The sequence below is a fragment of the Zeugodacus cucurbitae genome, chromosome Y (genome assembly GCF_028554725.1).
Source record: "Zeugodacus cucurbitae isolate PBARC_wt_2022May chromosome Y, idZeuCucr1.2, whole genome shotgun sequence".
In the NCBI taxonomy this organism is placed as follows: Eukaryota; Metazoa; Arthropoda; class Insecta; order Diptera; family Tephritidae; genus Zeugodacus; species Zeugodacus cucurbitae.
In genome coordinates, this window is record NC_071673.1 from 9940001 (window position 1) to 9947500 (window position 7500).

The following is a 7500-nucleotide window of genomic DNA, read 5'->3' on the forward strand; positions in this document are numbered from 1 at the left end:
GCAATTCCTAACAACCGCTCCTCCACGTAAACCAAGTGAGGGTTGAAACACATCCTTTCGCCGATGGTCAATCCCAGATATTTGACTTGCGTCACATACCTGATATTGACCCCATTCATTCGGACAATCGGTGGACGAGCCGATGACAGTATGCCTTTCAAGAGCATTGTCACCGTCTTGTCAATCGATACGTCAACCCCCACACCTATACCCCAATTGTGAACAATTCCTAACAGTCGTTCACCCTTTCGTTCTAACTCCAACCGTGAACGACCGTCAACTAGGAGCAGAAGGTCGTCTGCATATGCACAACAACCACAAAGCGTTTCAAGTTGGCCAAGCAGAGAGTCCATCATTAGGTTCCAAATATATGGACCACAGATGGATCCCTGTGGGCAGCCCCGTTCTACCCTAATGTCCGCGCTACCATTCATTCCTACGATAGAGGCTTTTCTGTCCGAAAAGTAGCTCTGCCAGAGACTAATTTCCGGACAGCCAAGTTCCTCTAACCGTTGTATCACGCGATCCCAGATTAGGTAATCGAATGCCCCCTTGAAATCGACAAATATGCCAAGGACATATTTGTTGGCATTCTCCCGGACAGCACGCTGAACATACATCCAGGCGTCCTCTACACTACGTCCCTTCCTAAAGCCATATTGCCTATCCGACCTCAAATCCCGCGTTAGCTCCTGAAGCCGTTCAACCATAACCCTCTCCAGTACTTTACCCAGCACTGGAAGGAGACTGATGCCCCGATAAGAACGAGGATCACTCCTGATCTTATCAGGAGACTTCAGGAGAGGAACAACCCTGGCACTTTTCCACTCACGTGGAAAATATCCCTCACAAATGCACTTATCATAAATGACCTCCAAGTATTCCGGAATGAACTTCCACAAGCATTTGCACATCTCTCCGTTCAGACCATCAAAACCTGGAGACCGTTTAGACCTGACCAGGCCAAAGGCATATCCCAGCTCCCCATCATCTAATGGAGGAACAGGTACCTCATGTGCATGGGGTGCCTGAACCTCAGCCCTGGGAAAGAACGCTCCTAACAGAACCCCAGCACACTCTCTCCACGTTGATAACACAGTGTCACCAACACGAAGAGAGGTGATATCCTCCCTCTTACGACCCCTGCAGATCTTATAGACCTGACCCCAGGGGTCATCCCTATTGTCATTCACAAAACTCCTCCACTCTTCTTCTTTAATTTTCACAATCATATCTTTATATTCATTCATCGCACAACTAAAATCATACCTAAACTGGGACAGCCTGTCAGAATTGAACCGCCGAGCACGTTGAAACTTTCGTCTCAACCGCCGGACAGTCCTCCTCTTCAAGGTTAACTCATGCGTCCACCACTTAATTTTTCTTACCCTAAAACTTCCACACTTCCTGAACAATCTGTCATTCACACCCCACACCAACTCACACAGCCGAGCAATTTGCTCATCCACTTCCAGATCATCAAACACTCTAAGCGGTATTTCTAACACCGCTTCCCTTACACTCTGTCCATATCGGTTCCAGTCAATACCAGAGGTACGCCATCGCCGCAATGGACTCACACACACCAAAGGAGGGGAACGAGGAGCAACCACAATTTGGATCAAATTATGATCACTCAGACCCCACCCTCCTCTAACCTCCCACTTAAAATCAAACACTCTACTTGCTGCCTCATTCATAAGCGTCACGTCAATATCACTCACACCCCTAGGCCCATCAAACGTATACCACTCACTCGGCTCATTCAGAATGTGAAGGCCCTTAGCCAACACCCATTCATTCATTACCTCGCCTCGAACGTGGCTTTGATATCCAGACGAATGTCTAGATACCTTACTAAACCACATCGAGGACGAGGCATTCGCATCCAACCCTAGGACTAATGGGCTACCACTCGCCAGAAGTAGTAACTTATCCATATAGCCCAGGTAGGGCTCTAGGGGCTCGCTAAATTTGCAATACAAACTAGCGACAATCATTCTACCGAACTCCCCCTCTATAGACACACACACCCCCTGTTGTGACGAATCCAACACTACACAATCGTAGCCGGAATCATTCACAACTATTGCAGCATTAACCCCAAGGTCCGTAAAGACCCTAAAACCTCCAGGAAGACCCCGAACCACACCATTGGTGGCATAAGGCTCCTGAAGTAAGGCAATGCCACACCCCCCCTCAATCATACAACCCCCCAACTCACACATAACGGCATACGACCCCTGACAATTAAGCTGAAAAACCCCCCCCCATCAGTGTCTGGAGAGGGCACGCTCAACAACGCCACAGTAAATCGGGCAAACAGCTGACATCATAAGATGCCCAGCTGGCCTACCCTTAAATGCACAGTTGCGACAATGAGGGGCATTACCACAACCAGCAGCTCTATGTCCTTCTTGACCGCACCGCCTACAAACATCTGATTTGGCCCTACACTCAGCCACTCTATGGTCAAAACCCATACACCGGAAGCAGCCAGCAACTGGGCTATCCAGTCGAACCCTGAAGGAGAACCACTTTATGTAGCACCTTCCCGCCTCCAAAAGGGCGGACATTAATTTGTCCGACCCCTCAAGGACAACGTTGGTGCTACCATCAGCAGCCACCTTCCAGGGCCGACTGACCATCCGCACATCTGACTTTCGTGCCTCAGGGCTGATGTCCTGAAGGTTCAACCGAAAGAGCTCCTCCATGAAGTCATCATGGGAGATTTCGGTGTGAACCCCCTGAACCACAACCCGCGGACCCAACTTCCGGTTCACACTCACATCCAACCCCACCTCCCCGAACTTGGCATTATTCGCCACCTTTTCCCTCTCTAAAACAGAGGGGGTGCGAATAACCACCCCACCACCCTTAATCGGCTTCACCTCGTGTACACGCACTCCGAGGGAAGGTCCCACCTCCTTCACGACCTTCTTAATCACCTCCTTAGAGGAGGTGGTAGGGGCCTTGCTTCTCACCACCACCGACCAAGTCTCAACCGGCTTCGGCAATGCCGGAGCAATCGCCTCCAACACTGGCGCTGGAGGCGCACGCACCGACTCAGCCGGAGCCAAACCCACAACCGACCTCTTCGATTGGGGAATAGATCCCCCACAACCCCCCCTGAGAGCGTCAACCTGACCGCGAAGATGGGCATTCTCGGTTACTACCGTCATCAGAAGCGCCTCGTACTTCGAGGCAAGCTCCATCAGCCCCTTCGCAGTAGTGACCTCAAAGTCTTCAACCCCAAACACCAATGCGTTTAATTCCGCCGTCACTGCCTTCATGGCAGCAACATGGCTAATAGCGCCTCCCCCAACCACACCACCATTTTCTCCACCCTCCTTAACAGCGCTAACAGGACACTCCTTTGCAGAAGTACCCTTAATGCGCTTCTTCCCCTTAATCCTTACTACACCTCCACGCTTGCTAACAATAGGGTGGACAACCACTTCTTCAGCGGTGTCACCCATATCAGCACAACTACTCCCATCCCCTAACATCACCAACGATGGCGATCCTATCCTAACCTTCCTACGCGGCGGGGACCCAACCGAAGGTCCAGTACCTTCATCAGCCGACGAGGTCTCCACTGCTAACGCTAGCTCTTTCCCCTCATTCCCAGCAGGGTGCTTAGCCCTTCTCCTCCGTGAGGGAAGCATTTCTACTTCCGGCCTTTCACCAGGCAGGCTGATCCGCCGGCAAAACACTGACACAGAAGCCACTCGACCAGACAAGACTTGGAACAGCTGCTCTCAAGACACGTGTGACTGAACGCACTGAAGGAACTAACTATAAGAATAGAATCGTCCAGTAGCTGCTACCACCTAAGCAGTCGATTATTGCGAAATCGCAAGGGCACAACCCACAACTCCAGCCAACGGTCTGGAACTGGTCACCCAATAAACCGCCGGACAGAACAAAGTCCCCGTAACGGCTCCAAGCCAACCGATGTGGAGCTGAACCAAATCGCACTGTAGGTTAAAGGTTAACAGCTACGAACGCAGTCTAAACAAAAATCAGCACCTTCAACACTCGGACAGACACCGGCACCCTTTGAGCAAAACCTGCCCAATCCCCCCGGAAACAAGTGGCAACTCAGTACCAGACACTCGACACAACACTCACTGGCAGAAAAACCAAAAAGCAGAAAAACAACAAACACAGAAAACACTGAGACTCTATGAGAGTCAGCACCCACGCTAACAATGTGGGTAAACCACGTAAACCCCAAAAGGTACTACCTAACACGCGCCTACACACACAAAACTACTGTGCTCAAAAACACCTGTGCTCGAAAACACCTGTGCTCGAAAACAACTGTGCTCGAAAACAACTGTGCTCAAAAACACCTGTGCTCGAAAACACCTATGCTCAAAAACACCTGTGCACGAAATCACCTGTGCTCAAAAAACAACAAACGAAAAACAAATTACGTCACACAAAAAACACTTGCTCAAACAAATTTTCTTTTCACAAACACAAATTCAAATTTCCGAAAATACACTCAACTACACGTATATAAATAAACACCTGCCGCAATGTAAAAATTTTCAAAAGCCAGCTATGATATGCACACACAAACTAACAAATGAGAAAATATACATACAATTGTATATATATTCAAACACTTGCAGTAATGTAAAAATACACAAAGCCAACTACAGAAAAAGTATACACGTACTGACAAACTTTATCTACACATACAATCGAACATATATTGAAAATGAAAATTTTTTATGAAAAACACACATATATACACACACGTATATATTAATATACTAATGCGTAAATATGTATGCAAATGCGCTAAAAAACTACCACAAATCACAAACTAATACACAAATACTCAAAATGAATGTACTTACATCCAATGCTGAGGGCTCCCACACAAAAAACACCAATTCACACAAAATTCACGACACAGAAAACGCACAGAAACGAAAACACGTCTGAACAATCTGAAATTCTACAATCGAATGAGTAGATAGGGACAGTAGGAATCTCGTTAATCCATTCATGCGCGTCACTAATTAGATGACGAGGCATTTGGCTACCTTAAGAGAGTCATAGTTACTCCCGCCGTTTACCCGCGCTTACTTGAATTTCTTCACTTTGACATTCAGAGCACTGGGCAGAAATCACATTGTGTCAACACCCGTTAGGGCCATCACAATGCTTTGTTTTAATTAGACAGTCGGATTCCCCAAGTCCGTGCCAGTTCTGAATTGATTGTTAATTGATAATCGTTATAATTAAATAAGAATATATATCTTGCGATATAATTCTTATAAAATTTTAGCAAGAAAGTTCCACAATTGGCTACGTAACTACTATCCGGGGAACAAGAACCGAAATTCTCTATTTACCCAGAACGAGTACATAAACCATGGTATTGCTTCCCAATCAAGCCCGACTATCTCAATCTTCAGAGCCAATCCTTATCCCGAAGTTACGGATCTAATTTGCCGACTTCCCTTACCTACATTATTCTATCGACTAGAGACTCTTCACCTTGGAGACCAGCTGCGGATATTGGTACGGCCTGTTGAGAAGTTTGCGTAACCCCACCATAAATTTTCAAGGTCCGAGGAGAAAATATCGACACAACAGTAAATGTCATGCTCTTCTAGTCCATCTACCATATCTCTCTTCGAAAGACTTCCATGGTAGTACGACTATAAAACAGAAAAGAAAACTCTTCCGATACCTCTCGACGGCTTCTTTATGGTCGTTCCTGTTGCCAGGATGAGCACAAGGCCCATTTTTAATAACAAACGGATACTCAACAGGTTACGGAATTGGAACCGTATTCCCTTTCGTTCAAAATTATTCAAGTGTTTAATTACTATGAAGAAAACATAATAATATATATTCTCAACAATTCATTAAAACTTGAAAATTTTCGGCTTTCGCCTTGAACTTAGGACCGACTAACTCGTGATCAACCACTGTTCACACGAAACCCTTCTCCACTTCAGTCCTCCAAGGTCTCATTCGATTATTTGCTACTACCACCAAGATCTGTACCAATGGCGGCTCCATGCAGGCTTACGCCAAACACTTCTAAGCACACCATTGTACCCTCCTACTCACTAAAGTTTCAAAATTTATAATCCAACCGAAATTGTATTATAAATCATGTACTTTAGCGGTAATGTATAGGTATACAACTTAAGCGCCATCCATTTTAAGGGCTAGTTGCTTCGGCAGGTGAGTTGTTACACACTCCTTAGCGGATTACGACTTCCATGTCCACCGTCCTGCTGTTTTAAGCAACCAACGCCTTTCATGGTATCTGCATGAGTTGTTAATTTGGGCACCGTAACATTACGTTTGGTTCATCCCACAGCGCTAGTTCTGCTTACCAAAAGTGGCCCACTGGGCACATTATATCATAACCTCAACCTTCATATCAAGAAAGGTGAGGTTCTTACCCATTTAAAGTTTGATAATAGGTTAAGGTCGTTTCGACCCTAAGGCCTCTAATCATTCGCTTTACCAGATAAGATTATTTTACATAATATTTAAATGCACCAGCTATCCTGAGGGAAACTTCGGAGGGAACCAGTTACTAGATGGTTCGATTGGTCTTTCGCCCCTATACTCAATTCTGACAATCGATTTGCACGTCAGAACTGTTTCGGTCTTCCATCAGGGTTTCCCCTGACTTCAACCTGATCAAGTATAGTTCACCATCTTTCGGGTCACAGCATATATGCTCAAGGTACGCTCCAGTTAGAGGTATAAATAATAATAAATTATCATTATACATAACTATATGGAACGCCCCGGGATTGAATTAATAGTAAAATATTTCACTAAAAATTAATCCCATTATATAAAAGTTAAGTTAATTTCGCCATTAGGTTTAATATAACCCAATGACTTGCACATATGTTAGACTCCTTGGTCCGTGTTTCAAGACGGGTCCCGAAGGTATCCTGAATCTTTCGCATTGTTAATCATATAAATGCATACAATTAATATTAAAATCAATGATAATAATATTATTGTAAAATTCAAAAGAATTTAAGCATTATATATGTAAAATCTATCAACACTTTATCAAATCATCAGTATTTATTCTATGTTAATAAGCTAAAAGCAAATTAATTTGAATAAACTTAACACCAATGATCTTTTGATAAATATTTTATTATGTTAATAGATTACAATGTCCTTATATGAAAAAAATGCACACTATTACTATAATATTATAAATATCACAGTTATAATGATGAATTTTTCATAATGGATATTCAGGTTCATCGGGCTTAACCTCTAAGCAGTTTCACGTACTATTTAACTCTCTATTCAGAGTTCTTTTCAACTTTCCCTCACGGTACTTGTTTACTATCGGTCTCATGGTTATATTTAGTTTTAGATGGAGTTTACCACCCACTTATTGCTGCACTATCAAGCAACACGACTCTTTGGAAATATCTTTCTAGTAATCATTAACGTTATACGGGCCTGGCACCCTCTATGGGT

General features: G+C 44.6%; 1 pseudogene; it reads right to left on the reverse strand.

Moving 5' to 3' along the window:
- LOC128923570 (large subunit ribosomal RNA) overlaps positions 1 to 7500 on the reverse strand; it is a 10290-nt pseudogene that overhangs the window by 2570 nt on the left and 220 nt on the right.